General features: G+C 40.2%; 1 protein-coding gene across 2 annotated transcripts in view; it reads right to left on the bottom strand.

Moving 5' to 3' along the window:
• The window catches only part of znf536 (zinc finger protein 536), a 233,030-nt gene that overhangs the window by 134,231 nt on the left and 82,909 nt on the right, over positions 1–15,890 (bottom strand). For both annotated transcript variants that reach the window (XM_036584278.1, XM_036584279.1), the window contains exon 3: positions 12,859–12,974. The gene's annotated coding sequence lies outside the window, so the exon portion shown is untranslated. The remainder of the gene's footprint in view (positions 1–12,858; positions 12,975–15,890) is intronic.

The following is a 15,890-nucleotide window of genomic DNA, read 5'->3' as shown; positions in this document are numbered from 1 at the left end:
CGGGCTTAAAACGTAACGATCGGGCTAGGCTCTCTTTGTGGACTCAAAATGTGGCGCTGTGTGTCGAGTCAGGCTTGGACAGAAAGTTCAGTATTTGGGTTTGGACCAAAATTTCATCCCTGATTAAAGCTCTAGATAAGCTCTAGATACTGCAAAAAAAGAAATAAAAAATAATGGAAGAAAAGAAGCAGATGCAGTAGAAGAAAAAGAGAAAAAAAAAATCAAATTTGAAAAGAGAGAGAGCAAAAGGCACAGGGGAATATGAGATGAATCCAGGTCTTAGGGGTGTTCCAGCACGTAAAATAAGGTTGAACCTCAATAGGATCAACATTCAGGGCAAAACGGCAATAAAAGTAGAAATGTGACAGAGAAAATGATCTGTAATTAGGACAAACAGCACTAAAAGCAAGTTCAAAGATAATTGTTTTCGGAGGGGTGTGCGCTTGACTGAGAGGAATCCCAGGGTGGCCAGTTTAGAGCGAGAGAGCGAGTCAGAGAGAGAGAGAAAGAGATGAAGGAATGAAAAGGAACGAGGAAAAGCAAAGCTTTCGTTGGAATGCTGGAAAAAAAGGATGAGAAACTCCTCAACGAGTGTTAGAAGAGTCCACACTGAGAAAGAGGGGTGAATAGAGCCAATGAAGAATTCATCCATTTACGTTTTTAAAAATATTTATATAAATAATCAAAAAAAGAAAGGGTAAGAGAGTGAACAAAGACACCCTACTGAATGTGTACCAATCCATCATAAGACCAGGCATGAAAAAAACAACAAGTGTCTCCAACATACTTATCCCCTCACAAAGACCTCCATTGTTGCTGTCTTTCACAATACTCGGCCCTTTGATAGACTCTGCTATGAAAAAAAGCACCACAATGCATTGCAGGGGGTTTTGGTCTACAACACGTTATGAATCATGATAATTAATGAAATAGTCAGAACCCCAAGTTTGTGAAAAATGGAATGGATGATCTAGAGTTGATGTACTGTCTGAGAAGGAAGTCTCTCAAAGAGGCAGTAAAAGTCTGAAATAAAAGTGTTCGTAGTATGTAGTATATAAATGTTTCAAAATTTAAAATTTAAAATTTTGGCCTATATATGGAAATTAATCCACACAGCATACAGTGGTTTAGTTCCTCCAATTTACACTAAAACTGTAAGACATGTTTTAGCATGGATTGCTTTCTGAATGAGGCATAAAACAGCACAGCCAATCAGAACTAACGTCAACTACATATACAGTCTTAAAGGCACAGTTAAAAAAAAAACAGCCTGTTTAATTCTAAGAGATAAAGAGAGGTTGAAATGTATTAGTTTTTAAAGTCTTTTATGTGGGCCTTTTTTAAAGTACAACTCTTTTATGTGGGCCTACGCTTTAGTGTCTCACCCATATAACTATATAACATATGTTTCATTGTAGTTACTGAATAATATGTAGAAATGACTGAAAACGTGTTGTAAACTATTCATTTTTGACAACAATAATAAGCCTGGTGCTCAAAAAACATTGTCAGACAAATGTCTTTTTGGCCAAAACAATGTAGTAATCTGAGTTTGTATGGTGAGGTGTGCACTTGCTGCTCCTAATGACCACATTGTTTGTTCTGAGACCTTCCCCTGGTCCACTGAGCAAGATTCTAGAGGTGCTGAGATGTACACCAAGTTCTTTTTAAGGGTGCGTGTTTAGCAGTAGTTCAATTTCAGCTTTACTCTTTACCTCTTTGTAGGAGATTTGCATGGTCAAAAGTTCAAACAGTTATATTTGCTTTATAAACAGTATTTGACTGACTGCTGCAGTTGAAGCATGACTGACTGATATTTTTGGGGGAGAAACAAACAAACATAATGAAACATTTCTATTCTGTTCCCATCTCCACCTGTCTGACAAAATATGATTTTTTCCCCCTCTCTTCTTTCCCCTCTGTGCTCAGGATGAAGTCACTCTTGGCATGTGTGAAACATAAGCATAATTGTGTTTGAACGGACTCCGACAAGGCCTAAAAATACACACAATAGCAGAGAGATGAGCAGAGACAAAACGAGAGCGTGTGAGCGCTTGTCCATCAGCGCTGCGTGTTTTCTCTACTTTCCCCCTCATGCCAATAACAGAGGAATAAACGGATATATGAGTTAAACCCTATTGTCTTCAAAAATCTCCCACTATATTTAGCCCTTTTTTGTTTTAAGATGTGCTGCGTTGCTTTACTAAGACAGTAAATCTGATGTCGGGTTTGAGGTTGAATGTGCGTGCGCACGCGTGTCTCTTCCTGAGCATGTATAAGGAAAAAAAATAATAAAAAAATGAAAGCAGAAAAACAGTTCAGCCGTGCTATTTTTGCAATTAAAAAAGACACAAAAAATAATTATTCCACAGCACACTTGGGCGACACATCCTGAATCGACGATGCACGGATCACGTGTTTAATAAAAAGGTTAATCAGTTGTTAATCAGAGGATTAATAACTTGATATTTTCTTTACAAAACCATTAATATTATGCCATAAATATTTAATGGTGATGGGTGTGCTTTCTTTTAGGGTGGGGATGAGGGGAAAGGAGCGCTAGAATGAGCAATACACGGCCTAATGTGCATTAATCATGCTTTGTTAAAGACAAATAAATTCATTCATGTTTATTAATACAACCTCAGAGACAACAATACTCTTTACATTATTTAGAAAGTTATTAATACAGTATTTATCAGTGGTGCCACCAAAGGCCAAAAGAGGTTACAGGCGGCCTAATACGGTCCAGCATCGCAGACCCTCAGGCCAGAGTTCATTAAGATTTAAGAGGAAGTATAAACGCTCCGAGGAGCAGTGTGTGTGTGTGTGTGCATGTGTGTGTGACTGCACCTTCAGGACTCACTTCTTGGCCAAAAAAGAAAACCTGAGTTTGGGTTGCAGGCAGAGATTTTCTGTCCCTCTCTTAACAAATTGCCCTGCCGATTTGCTAATCAAAGCAAAACAAATATTGCTTTTCGTTCGCTCCATTTATTTGAATGAACATACCATGTTCCCAAAATACTCGTTCCCAGTTCAAATGTAATTAAATTGTGCCTTTAGTGAAAACATGCAGTGGTACTCCAATTAGTTCTGTTTTTGTCGTTTGAAAAAAAGGGGAAAAAAAATGAAATATTGGACTCAGGCTCGCCCAGGGCTCTGTGGCGTCCCGGAATGATGCAAAGCTTTTATGGTGGGTGGGTTTTCTGCTTTTATCATGTTAGTTTAGTTTCAATCTTAAAGCTATTGATGGAGAGGAACGGTGCATTCACTTGTATGTGCATACGCACACTCAGTGTGGGTGTTTTGACTGTTGTGAGACAAAAATACATTTCTGTTGATTCGCGTCTGAACAATGAGAAAGTAAGAATGAGTAGCGCTGCACAATGGATTCAGGGGAGTGACTAAGATGGTATATTTGAATAGTTGATAAACAGAATGTGTAAGATGAAGCAGAAAGTCAAATATACGGCATATTAAACTGTAATTGTGAACTTTGTATGGATTGATTTTATGGAAATTTTAGGGATTTTATCCCTGTTGAGAGATTCGATGTGAGGAAATGGCCACTACCGTGCTGCAGCACTGAAAGAGCTGAAATGGGTTCTTTGAAGCAATAAGTGAACCAGGTATGGTTTCCTAAAGAACCTTGTAATGGATGGTTCTTTAAATAACCATTATTGTAAATAACATCAAGAATTGTGGTCAGGACCCCAAGTTTGTAAAAATTGACCAAGAGTGGGTGGTGTATACATGTGATGTTCTGCAATCGAAGAAATGCACTGCAATAATATCAGTTAAAGGGTACATATCACAGAAAATCAGATCTGATGTATCATGATGTAGTATGTAAACATAACTTTACATGGTCAATCTATGTAACCTAAGCTGCAAAAACAGCCTGTTTAGAATTCACTGTTTTTGTGATGTCACAAAGACATTCTCCTATATTTTCATATTCAGTCTACAGTTTATCCCTGTCCATTTATGCTGGAGTTACAAGGAGTGTTTCAGGCTGGAATGCTTTTTGAATAATGCGTAATACAGGGTAGCCAACCAGAACAGAGCTCATTTACATGTATCAGTCTTAAAAGAACAGTGTGTAAGATAGTATGGGATAAAGGGAAGTTGGAAAATGATGATGTAAAAGTTAATTAGGACTGTTTTGGTACATAGTGGCCCTTAGAAAGAAAAGTAAATACATTTCTTTAAAGATCCATTATTGTAAACGATGTGTGAGTGTGAAGAACTTTGTGCTAAGATTCTGTCCTAAAGGTTTTCCCTAGAATCTTACATCCAAGTCATTATAGTTGCAAAAACACTACACTGCAAGCTTTAAAAAAAAAAAGAATAATATCAAATATCTCTTAGAATAATTCTGAGGTCTCAAGACACAAAACTGTAAGGAGACAGGAGGGTATATCTTACCCAGGATTACTTTATCTCTCTTTGTTTCTATCTCTCTGCCTTTAATTTTTCCCTTTTGCTTTACTATTCACTGTGGGCTTCACAAAGAAATTAAATTGCATTAGCAAGTCTCTTAACACAGCACTTAAGAAGCCATCACCGAATTGACTAACTAAATTGCATATTTTCAGTCAAACCTGGGTTGCGCTTTTATTGAATAAGCTCATGGATTTCTCGCAATATGCTATCCATCTACCTGTCGATGTATCCATTCGTACCTTCAACGATCCGGCGCTGGGGCCTATACCTGATATACATATTATGCATGTTTGTGCGACTATAATGGGGATCAATTGAGAGCGGGCAGATGGAAACTCATAAACCTGTGTGTGCCTGTGGCCATTGTTAAATAATTGCTGAATAAAATGTTTGCCCTGACCGTGGTCAGTCTCAGTCTTGCTATCTTGGGGGTGGGGGGGCTGACGGAATGAAACATTTGGGGTAGCTGTGGTTGAGAACCCGACATGATCTAAGAAGTGATGTTTTTGGGTGGCATTTTCTGAGTAGAGAAAATTCTTCATGGCAAAAAACATTAATAGCTCCCACAACATGATATCAAAGCATGTAATTGTGCCAACTCGACTTCACTTACTGTAAAAAAGTAGCTTGGCTGCCTTAAAAACTACAGAAAACAGGTTAACTTGCTATTTGATGTTCAATACACTTAAAAGGGCATTTTTAACATGTTTATTGTAACTGCAAACGTTACAACTTATGATGTTTGTGTAGATTTATGTACCATAAACATAATCATGATCAATTTCTTTCATGACTAGTTGCAACCCTGACCGTAGAATTAATCAGGCTGTTTTTGTTGCTGCGCCTCTAAGCCACAAATATAAGTGATGGACTGCCTTGCAATGTGTCATATTCAAAAAGCATGGCTTCAACGCTCCTTATAACTTCAGTCTAAATGGGCGGAGCTAAACCAATGTAGGCTGAATAGGTGGATGTGTGTAAACATTTTCCTGACACCACAAAAACAACAAAATGAAAACAGGCTGTTTAGCTAGTGTGGTTTAGTTTCCGTTTATGTATACTGTATGTATTGATACGTGAATGTTCTGAAACTTTAACAATGTTTATATACTACATCAAACTATTTTTTGTTCTATGATATTGACCCTTAAAGGTAACAAAAAGTTAAAATCTTTTTTACAGTGCTCCATTTTGTGGAAAAAACTCGAAGAATGAGAAAGGCAAAAGCAACGATGAGAAGGAGGGGAAGGAGGAGAAAGAGGAGATGGAGGAGCGAAGCGGCAGACAAAAAGAGACAAGGAAAAAAGCGAGGGAGCTCCATTTTGCCGTTCGGTTTTTTAAACACTGATTTCATCATCGGGCCAAAGCGCATAACTTTAAAACCGAAAATCAAATATTAAAAATGACAGGCGGTATAAGTGCGGTGAGTGAGCCGGGGTCACGGAGGGAGGAGGCGCGGGCGGCTTGTCAGCCACTATCTGTCAGAGTGAATTAGAAACAATCAGGGGCGAGTGAAAGGGAAGGTGATTGTTATTAAGCAGCGGGGCTGCGAGCAAGCTCCCCCAGATGTGGCCATGCATATAAAAGAACAGGAAGCCAGCAGTTTAATTCAGGAAGCGCTAGCGAACATGGCCTGCACAAAGGAGGAAGGGGAGGTGGGGGTGGAGAGGGGGGGAGAGGCCCTTTGTCGCTAATAAGCTGGAAGTTACTTTGATAACAGGCAAGGGTTAGGCTCGGGAATAAAGGCACTCTTCTCTCTCACGTTTCTTTCCCTCACCTCCTCAATCTGCCCGTCAATATCTGGAGGGGGAAAATAATAGGAGTGGAAAAATCAGAGGTGATATGTAGATAAGTTGACCTTAACATGGACGGCAGGAAGAGACGGCCAGGTCCATATATCAATTACCCAGCTGCTGTCACATACACAGATGATGAGGGAGGAAGACGAGGGTTTGGGACAAATCCTCCCTCCGCTGTCCCTTAACAATCTCTCTCTCTCATTGTCTCTCACTCTCTCTCCTTTCTGGAGGACCTGCTATCTGTCAGGGACTTCGTAGGCTCCTCTGAGGCAGCCATCACGGCCGCAGATTGTCGTCAGGGGCGACAGAGGGGACGGAGGGAGGGGATGTGTACAATATGTTTTTCAAAGGGAGCGCGGGCTTGATTTGAATGATAAGGAGAGACGCTAATCTGCTTGGATATGGCCTCAAAGGCACATCCACTCCGACACTCCAGCAGCTCTGCCACCAGGGGAAACTGCACCCATGCTAAAGCTCTTCGCAACACACACACACACACACACAAACACATACGTACACACATAAATACACTTGTTTTCATACAATGTCAGGACACGGGACCATATATTTGCCCATATTGTATAGACTATATGAAATACTAATGTCTACCTAGGTAAAAAGTATACTGTCACTGTGAATGCTGGCTTCTTTTTACACTGTGTGAACATTTCCTAACCTGTGGTCTAAACCTACTTGGGACAAACTCTATTTACAATAACTTCAATTTAAAAAATTGAGAATGTTTCTCCTTTTCCTGTAAACTGTATATCAATTTGGAGATACAAGGTTTTGTTCCGAGGGCTGCACGATCGGAATCAAGATCAGAATTGTCAAGTTTTTACTTCATATACATTTTGCCAATTAGCCAGTTTGTTATCTTATTTTACCTGATCTGTGTTGCAACTGTGTGACATAAATAACTTGAGCTAGACAAGAGCAGTTGCACCCATTAAGGAGCAAATAATATTATTTATATCAGGATTTTTGCTGATATAAAGTTCTGGAAATGCACAAATGTGTTTGAAGTGTTTATTTAGCCTAATAGCTGCCTCATCCAAAAAGCAGTCCAAGCTAAAACAACACACCTTATAACCTCAGTTTGAATGGGTGGGTTTAAACTGCTGAAGGCTGAATGGTGACATCACAAAAACAATGAATACAGAATGAATTAAGTTTTTGCAGCTTTGTTTTCATACGCAGACTGTGTGGACTGAGCAGTGAACGGTACATTAACAACGTTTAACAGCATTTACATCAAATTCTTACTTCAAGAAGGAAAATATGTTTTTCCACGATGTGGGCCCTTTAAGAGAAATATTTTTTGAAAACGGCAAAAAACAAACACAGACAAACACATGCAAATGCAAAGGACTATCAATATGACTGCGTATGCATACGTACAGAATTAAACCCATCAAACAAGCACACCTCTATACAGCTCCACACACACAGAATGCTGTCAAATTCTCCACTCAAACACAGTTGAGAAGCTGAAGCTTTTGAACAGAGTGTTCTGTGTGATAGGGAGCTGGTGTAAAACATGCTATCAGTGCGCGTGTGTGTGTGTGTGTTTATTGTCTCCTGTGTGGTTTGCGGAGGTCTCAGGAGAGAACGTACCTATCCCGTCATTTCCTCTGTCCCGTCTACCTGTCACTGGTAGCTGCTAACTTCAGCTCTGCCATGACTTTACAAGCTGAAAAAATGAAGCATGTTGCTGTTTCCATCGTCATTTAAGCGCTCTCTCTCTCTTTCTCTCCCTCTGTCTCTTTAAATGGCAGCACTGCTTTGATTTCCATTTTTCTTTGTAGTCAGAGATATCTGTGGAAATTATCCGTGCTTTGAGTTTTTTTGTGATCCTGTCTGTAATAACTATAACTGTTAAATAAAAGCCTCTTTTCCCCCCTTTAGAGATGAAGCTGCATACAACATGCTTACAAGTACATCTACACTCTCTGCCTTTAAGGATGATGTGAGGAGCTGTGACTGGAAGGCTATGGTGTTAAACATGCTATCGCTAAATATTACCCAGAGGGATCAGAGTGGATGTATATATATATATATATATATATATAAAAAAACACTCGAGAACAGGGAAGAGCGAGGCGAGGGAGGAATAGAAGAAAGAAAAAGAGAATATGTGGATAAAGGTAAAGCAGTGTGAGGAGCATTGGGAGAGGAGAGAGACAGAGAGAGAGAGAGAGAGAGAGAGAGAGAGAGAAATAAAGGAGGAAAGAAAGGAAGAAGTGTTGAACAAATAAAAGGAAAAAAAAGAAAGAGTCTGGCAGAAATTAAGAAAAGAGGAGGACCCTGAAGTATTTGATAAGGAACAGAGGGAGAGCAGGAAAAAAAGATAGAGGGAGACAAAGAGATAGAGAAAGAGAGAAATACAAAGAACGAGATAAAAGAGTAAGAGAAAGCAAGAGACATAAAAGGAAATGAGGACGGCAAGAAAGCAAGAAAGAAAGAAAGAAAGAGTACGAAGGAAATAAAAAAGGAAAGAAAAAGAGAGAAAGAGAAAGAGACAGAGAGAATAGAGAGAGCTACTGGGGGAAGGAAGAGGAATGAGAGAAAAAGAAGAGAGACAAGAAAAGGAGGAAAAGAAAGAAAGAAAAAAGAAAGAAAGAAAGAAAGAGGGAGAGAAGTAGTACAGACAGACAGACAGACAAATACATTGAGAAAAAAGAGAGCAGCACAAAAGGAGAGAAAGAAAGAGACTAAGAGCTTGATATATAAAAAGTGTTTGATAAGGATTAGAGAGAAAGAGAGAGACAGAGAGAGAAAGAAAGAGAGAGAGAGTAGCAGAAAATGAGAGAAAGAAAGGCTAGGAGCTTGATATATAAAAGTATTTGATAAGGGTTAGAGAGAAATGGAGGGAGGGAGAGAGAGAGAGATAGAGAGAGCGACAGAGAGAGAGTCCTCCTCTCAGGACATGTCTTAGATTTCAGTGTGATTAGATAGTGAGGGATAGGGAGATGTTCTGAGGGAGCATTAGTAATTAATCACTGGAGAAGCTGGGATTTCCACTCTCACTGTCTGGCCTATGTAGCTCTCTCTCACTCTCTCTCTCTGTGCGTCTCTCTCCCCACACACACACACACATACACACACACGCACACATACACACACACGCACACACACACACACAGTAACCTCCACATCCTACCACTCAATGATAAATAAAAAAGAGCAAAACAATAACAATGAACAAATCTCTAAACAAAAAACAAAATAAAAACCTTAAGCAGAGGCTTAAGCAGCAAATCGTTTCCTTTGTGCAGAGTGCTAATTATTACCGCACCATAATGAGCTTCAGTCTCTGAGCATTACCACGTATCATTACTGAAGCAAAGGCTGACCATAAAAAGAGAATGGCCTTCACTTACTGCTCTCCCACCACCCCTGCTGAAATCTTCCACCCTTATTTTATTTATTTTTTTTTTTCCCTCCTTCTCCCCCTTGCACTATGAATAAATTTAGTCTGTCCCGGACATGAAAATGTCAAATACCTAAAATACACCTAGGCTAAATAGCGTATTAATTTTTAATGCTCGCTCATCCTATGCTGCTATTCTCATATCTGCCCCTGTCTGCCAACAGCTGTTGCAGCCTCCCTCTCAGGGAATTTATCATCCATCTAAAAGAGTAAGGGAGTATTGTTCTGCAGATAAGAAGGAGGGGGGGGCATTTTTTATCCAAGGATTTTTTTTTTTATCCACTCTTTTTTCTATCCTTTATTTATCACGTTTCGACACCTTCTGAAATTAAACGAAAGACATAAATTGTTAATGTAGGTTTTATTTTTGTTATATTTATTTATTTTACTTCGTGCATGTGTCGTGGCCGTGCATAAGCATTTACATCATCCAGCTGTTCGGAATGAAAGTTAAGAATAGAAATGTTCCTATACCTTTGAACATATACAGATTCTCCCATTTAAAAATTCATAGTAGCTGTGATAGTGCTGGACGATGAAGGCTTTAGCTGAAAGATTAAAGGGTGTATGGTGAGGCAGGTGATTTAGTGCAAGATTTTATATGTCATTTATACGTTTTTTTTTAGGAGCCATGTGACAGATAAAGATTACAACTGCCCAGCACTGAATGTGCCAAGCTAAATGTACCTAGAGATGTGAGCGAGGGATCAGCCTTTGGGATCAGTTTGCGTTAATCATACTGTGATCACTGCTCTGAGGCCTGTGGGGAAAGACGAAGAGGTACATGTCTTTTCTTACATGTTTTACAAACATGCTGATCTAGAATCAGTGATTTGGAGAGCAAATGTTTTGTAACTTGGATGTTGTAATAAAGCTGGTCTAGGGACCCTTAAATGCCAAGCTTGGGATAGCAGTGACCAGTGACCTCATTCTCACACCTTTGTTCATTTTAATTTAGGTACATATGTGAATGTGTCTTTCTACTGTGTGCATGTGTAAATGTGTACAGTGTGTGCAATTGCATCTACTATGTGACGTCTACTAAGTACAATGAGTTTGAGCACAATTTTGTGTGATTAATCGCATTTATCTTATTTGTTGTAAGATGTCCTTCCCCATTTAAAAAGCAGTGCATTTAGTTGTAAATATATGTGTGGACAAAATAATCAGAATGTATATATTACTTTCAGTAATTTACACATGGTTCATATGAAACTGAATGTGAAAATCACACCATTTCTTCAGTGAATGCAGTTTCCAACTTTCACTAAAAGAGAGAGCAACAGTAGCTGCATGTTCCAAATGATGACCGTATATCGCTGTTGTCGGAACAAAACCTCACATTTCCAAAATTATAACTTCACAGGAGAAGGAAAAACACATTTTACTTTTAATGTCAGTGTAACCAGATGTTTTTCCAAGTCATTTTGGACCATTTCTTTTGGTCCATTACCCACAAAATTTACACATAATGTGAAGCACAACAGGAGACGGAGATACAAGGTTTTGTTCCAACAGCAGTGATACATTATATATATATAGATCACATGTATTATTGTTGCAGAAGGTTATTGAGAGGAACTAGAGCTTCCAGTTCCAGATTACTTTTGTTGGTTTGCTGCTCGCTGATTTACTCATAGGTCTTCAATAAACACTGTCCAGTATAGCCTACTGAAAGTGCTGAAGGTATTTAAAAGCAATTTTAAATCCATATTTGAATGAGAGGGCTACAATTACAGATTCTATCATAGCAAAATAAGGCACACGAGCAGCTGGGCTTCAGCCTGTAACAACTATGATGGTTTGAAAGGTCAAACTAGGAAAATGACTTAGCAAATGTGTTAATGATTTAGCATGTTTATACATTATAATTGTGTTACCTTTGAATTACATGGATTATATATTTATATACATATATATATATATATATATATATATATATATATATATACATAAATAAATATAAATTGGTAATGGTTGGTAGTTGATAGAATGGAACAACAGTTTTACACTACAAGGTCAGTTTGCGGATCAATTTATTTTGTTTACGAGTGCTGTGGTTCTAATGTCCTAAGGCAGGGGTCGGCAACATGCGGCTCTTTTACTGTCCTGTTGCGGCTCCACAGCAGAATAAAATAATAATCCTCCTTTGCAGTAAAATAAAGCTCTGTTGATCATTCGAACACAGTTTTAACTAGAAAGAGTCTTAAACACTGGAGTTGCGTTATGTATAACCGTTAATTCACCCTTTAACCCTGAAGGTTGGTGTGCAGACTGCTGGTCACCCATAGCAATACAGACACCCTCGCCTAGCTAGTAGCTAATGAAAAGATAAACATCAATAATTTAGAGACGAATGGATTTGTTGTTTATAATCACTCGAGCTGGTTTCCTGATACATTTCATCTGCAATGAGAAACTGTCGAACCCTGAAAAGTCGCAAAGCTAAAGTCAGCTTCTCGTTCACCAGCTTCTCGGTTGAATTGTCCTTTTCCACCTTAAATGGTGCAGCAGATACATTTTTGCACCTTGGGCAGCATTTAAAGTGGAACAGGAAAATTCAAATAAGATGTTGGTGAAAGAGATGCTGACTTCAGCCTCGTAAAAAGTCAAACGTTCAGAGAAACTGTTCTACTTTTGAGGAAATGTTTCCTGCTGGAGATGTGAGAAAAGCGGCTATAGCTGAGCTAAAGTTTACAGCAGAGCAAAACTGGTCTGATAATGTACAATACTAGTACATTAGCGCAGACTGAGACATGTTTACAGCCAAGATGGTAAAATGTTGCGGCTCCCAAGGTGGTTTGATTTTTACCGAAAGGACAAAATGGCTCTTCTTAACATTTTGGTTGCCGACCCCTGTTCTAAGGTATGTACAGTTTAATAGAGGGCTAAAAAGACACTTCAGCTCAATCTCAATTCAAACTTCTATCAGTGATTATATACATATATATATATATATATATATATATATATATATATATATATATATATATATATATGCATGTGAAGAACCAGAGTCCATCGATAAAGAACTGTAGGACTGGGAGTTCTCTCTCTCTCTCTCTCTCTCTCAAACATGCACATGCGCACATACTCTCACACACTCTAAGGGGGTCTGGGTTCATATGTGTTAAATACTGATCCGAGAACAGTTTCAGAGGTGAGTTGTTTGGGCCTTACCTGATCACTCTAACTGCATACTGGTCTGGGGCCTGTCAGGATGAAGACAGTGTGGCTCCCCCCACCACCACTGGGTGTGTACAGCCTGACGCGATGACCAGAGGGATGTGGTTACTCTGTCAGAGGGAGAGCAAGGAAGAGAGAGAGAGAGAGACAGAGAGAGAGAGAGCGGTGTCAAGCCAAATGTAACAAATTCACTGAATCACGGCAGTGGCGCAGAGGTCAAGGAAAAGCAGCCGAAAAAGGTTAAAGATGAAATCAAAGCCGTGCCTCAGAGCGGTGCTGAAAATCTATCCCCTGCAAAGGCAAGGCCACCGCTGACGTGCGCTGCAGACAAGGAGCTAAATACTGCACGCCACTCTGGGATCTTTCATTTTCAGCCGATCAATAAGAGCTTATATTTATCAGGATTCCAAGCAGCTGCCACATCTGACAACCTCCACTTCATTTTCTCACTCCTCCCTCTCTCCCTCTCTCTCTCTCTCCCTTTCTCTCTCTCTCCTCTACTTCTTTTCTCTCTTTCTCCATCTCTCGCTCCCTACTTAATCTCACTCTTTTTGCTTCTTCTTGCTCTTTTCTCTCTCTTTGTCTCTCTCTCCTGCTCCTGATATCCCTCTCTTCCCTCCCTCTCTTTCTTCCATCTCTGTCTCTCTATATCTCCCTCTTCCCTTACATTCTCTCACCCCTTTATGTCTCTTTCCCCACCATCCCTTTCTTTATCTCTCTTCTTCTCAGCCTCACTTCTCTCTCTGTGTCCTCCATCTATTTCTCTTCATCGCTCTCTGCATTTTTCTCACTTTCTTCTCTCTCACACTCTTTCTCTCTTACCTCGCCTAATCCTTTTTGTCTCTCTCTCTCTCTCCCTCTCTCTCTCTCTCTATCTGTCTCTCTCTCACCTCCCTCTCTCTCATCACCCTTTTCTTCATCTCTCTTCATCGCAACCCCACCTCTCTCTCTCTCTCTCTCTGGCCTCGTACTAAATCAGGACCCATCGACTGTAAGAGCGAGAAAGCAGGCCTTCGTTCTGATTTTTTGTGAAACATGCTTTTGCTGCCATCTTGCCCCCCCACCTTCTAATACTGGGTTAAAGAAGCATGCATTTTGTCATTAGCCCATTGGCTCGGGCCCCACGCTCCCACTGCCTTTGTTCCGTGCCACACCACTGAAGCCTGCCAAAAAAAAAAAAAGAAAAAAATGGTGCTGTAAACCATGTACACTTTACCACTTTATTCCTCCTGTGTGCTTGCTTCAAAAATAGAGATGCGTTTTGGAAAGGAAGAAGGGAGGGAGGGCAAGTGGAGGGGGGAAAAAAGAATATGAAACTCTCCAATTTACAGCATCCAGAGACGCAGAAGATTTGCTGAGAGGGGTGGAGGAGGCCGAGTTAAAATAGCTCAATCTCTAATCATCTGTACGACAATATTTGCTGTGAGGCATTCTAAATAGATTATCGCTGGTCCATCTGTGTCATCATTGATTTATAAGGCATTAAGCCGCTTTCCAAAGGCAGGCCTTTCCTTCGCTTTGCTCGAGTAGGAGGATTCTTGTTCAAAATCAGGGCCAGTGGCAGCTGAACAAGCCCAGAAGCCTGTCTGCTCAGAGAGAAGTGCGGCGCTTTAAGCGCGAGCGCCGCGGCCGAGAGGAAATAAAAATAGGACAGCGCTATCCGGTTTGGAGTCGCCACAAGAAAGCAGTATGAATCCAAAAAATTTTTTGTATCTCTTATATTTTTCTTGCAGTACAAAGACATAGGGAGGAGGGAAGGAAGTGCCAAATACACACACGCACATACACTCGCATGCACACACATGCATGCACGCACACACATGCGCGCACGCACACGAACCAAACAAGGAACATCATTAACATATGAATACTATATGCAAATGGTTAGAGGAGAGCAGATGTTGGTGCATTTAATTGACCTATATGTGAATTGCATCCAAACCTTTTACACAGAGTACACTGAATGCATGCCCAGCATGTAGCACTACTGCTGCAGTCACCACACACTGCCTTTCTTACCCCAACAGAAGAGGAGAGGAGGAGAAATCAGAAGAGAAGAGGAGGAGAAATCAGGAGAGAGAGAGAGAGAGAGAGAGAGAGAGAGAGAGGAGAGAGGGATGGTGAGAGAGAGGGATGGTGAGAGAAAGAGGGGAGAGAGACCAAAAGACAGAAAGAAACAAAAAAGAGAGAGGAGAGAGAGAACAGAGGCAGAAGGGTAGACGAGAAACAGAAAAAGAGAGAGAGAAGAGAGACAGAGGTCTATGCCAGAGAGAGCAAGAGAAAAGAAAAAAGGAGAGAGAAGAGAGAGAAAACAGTGGAGAGAGGGAGAAAGAGTGAGAAGAGTGAGAAAGAAGAGAGGAAAATGTAGAAGAGAGAGAGACAGAGAGAGAAAGACAGGAGAGAAAGAGAGCGTGAGAGAGAAAGTGGGGGAGAGAGAGGGGGAGAGAAAGAGACATTACAGTTGAGCTCTGTATGAGCAGACAGCAGGCTGTCAGAGCCGCTGCAATGCCCAAAGACGGCGGCTGTCACCCTGCACCCGCTCACACCCGCCTCGTGTCTCTTATGGATGACATCACTGCGTCACAGTGGAAATCGATCACTTAATGGCCTTCGGGGAGCGCGGCTGTCACTGACAGGTTATGTGCCACAGCCTATGTTGCATCCTCTTTATCCATCTCAACAACATCTCGCTCTTTCCTCTTCTCTCTTTCTACACTCTCAAAATTAAAGGTGCCAAAAAAGATTCTTTGGAGCGATGCCATAGAAGAACCACTATCAGTGACTGGTTCTTTAAAGAGTGCTTTTTTTGTATGTGAGATATGTGAGTGTGAAAAACCTTATATAGGTTTTTGAAACCTCCACATAATGTAAAGCTTCTATACTAATAAAACCAAAACCAATAAGATCCTCCATTTAGGAATGGAGATGTTCTGCTTCTTTAACTCTTTATGGCTAAAAGAAAAGACTCTTCTTTACCAAAGAGGTCATTTCTTAACGCTGTTGTCTCATTTATTGTCATGTATAAA

Source organism: Colossoma macropomum, unplaced genomic scaffold (assembly GCF_904425465.1).
Source record: "Colossoma macropomum unplaced genomic scaffold, Colossoma_macropomum, whole genome shotgun sequence".
NCBI classification, from domain to species: Eukaryota; Metazoa; Chordata; class Actinopteri; order Characiformes; family Serrasalmidae; genus Colossoma; species Colossoma macropomum.
Note: the sequence above shows the minus strand (reverse complement) of the source record. Positions and strands in the feature narration are given on the sequence as shown.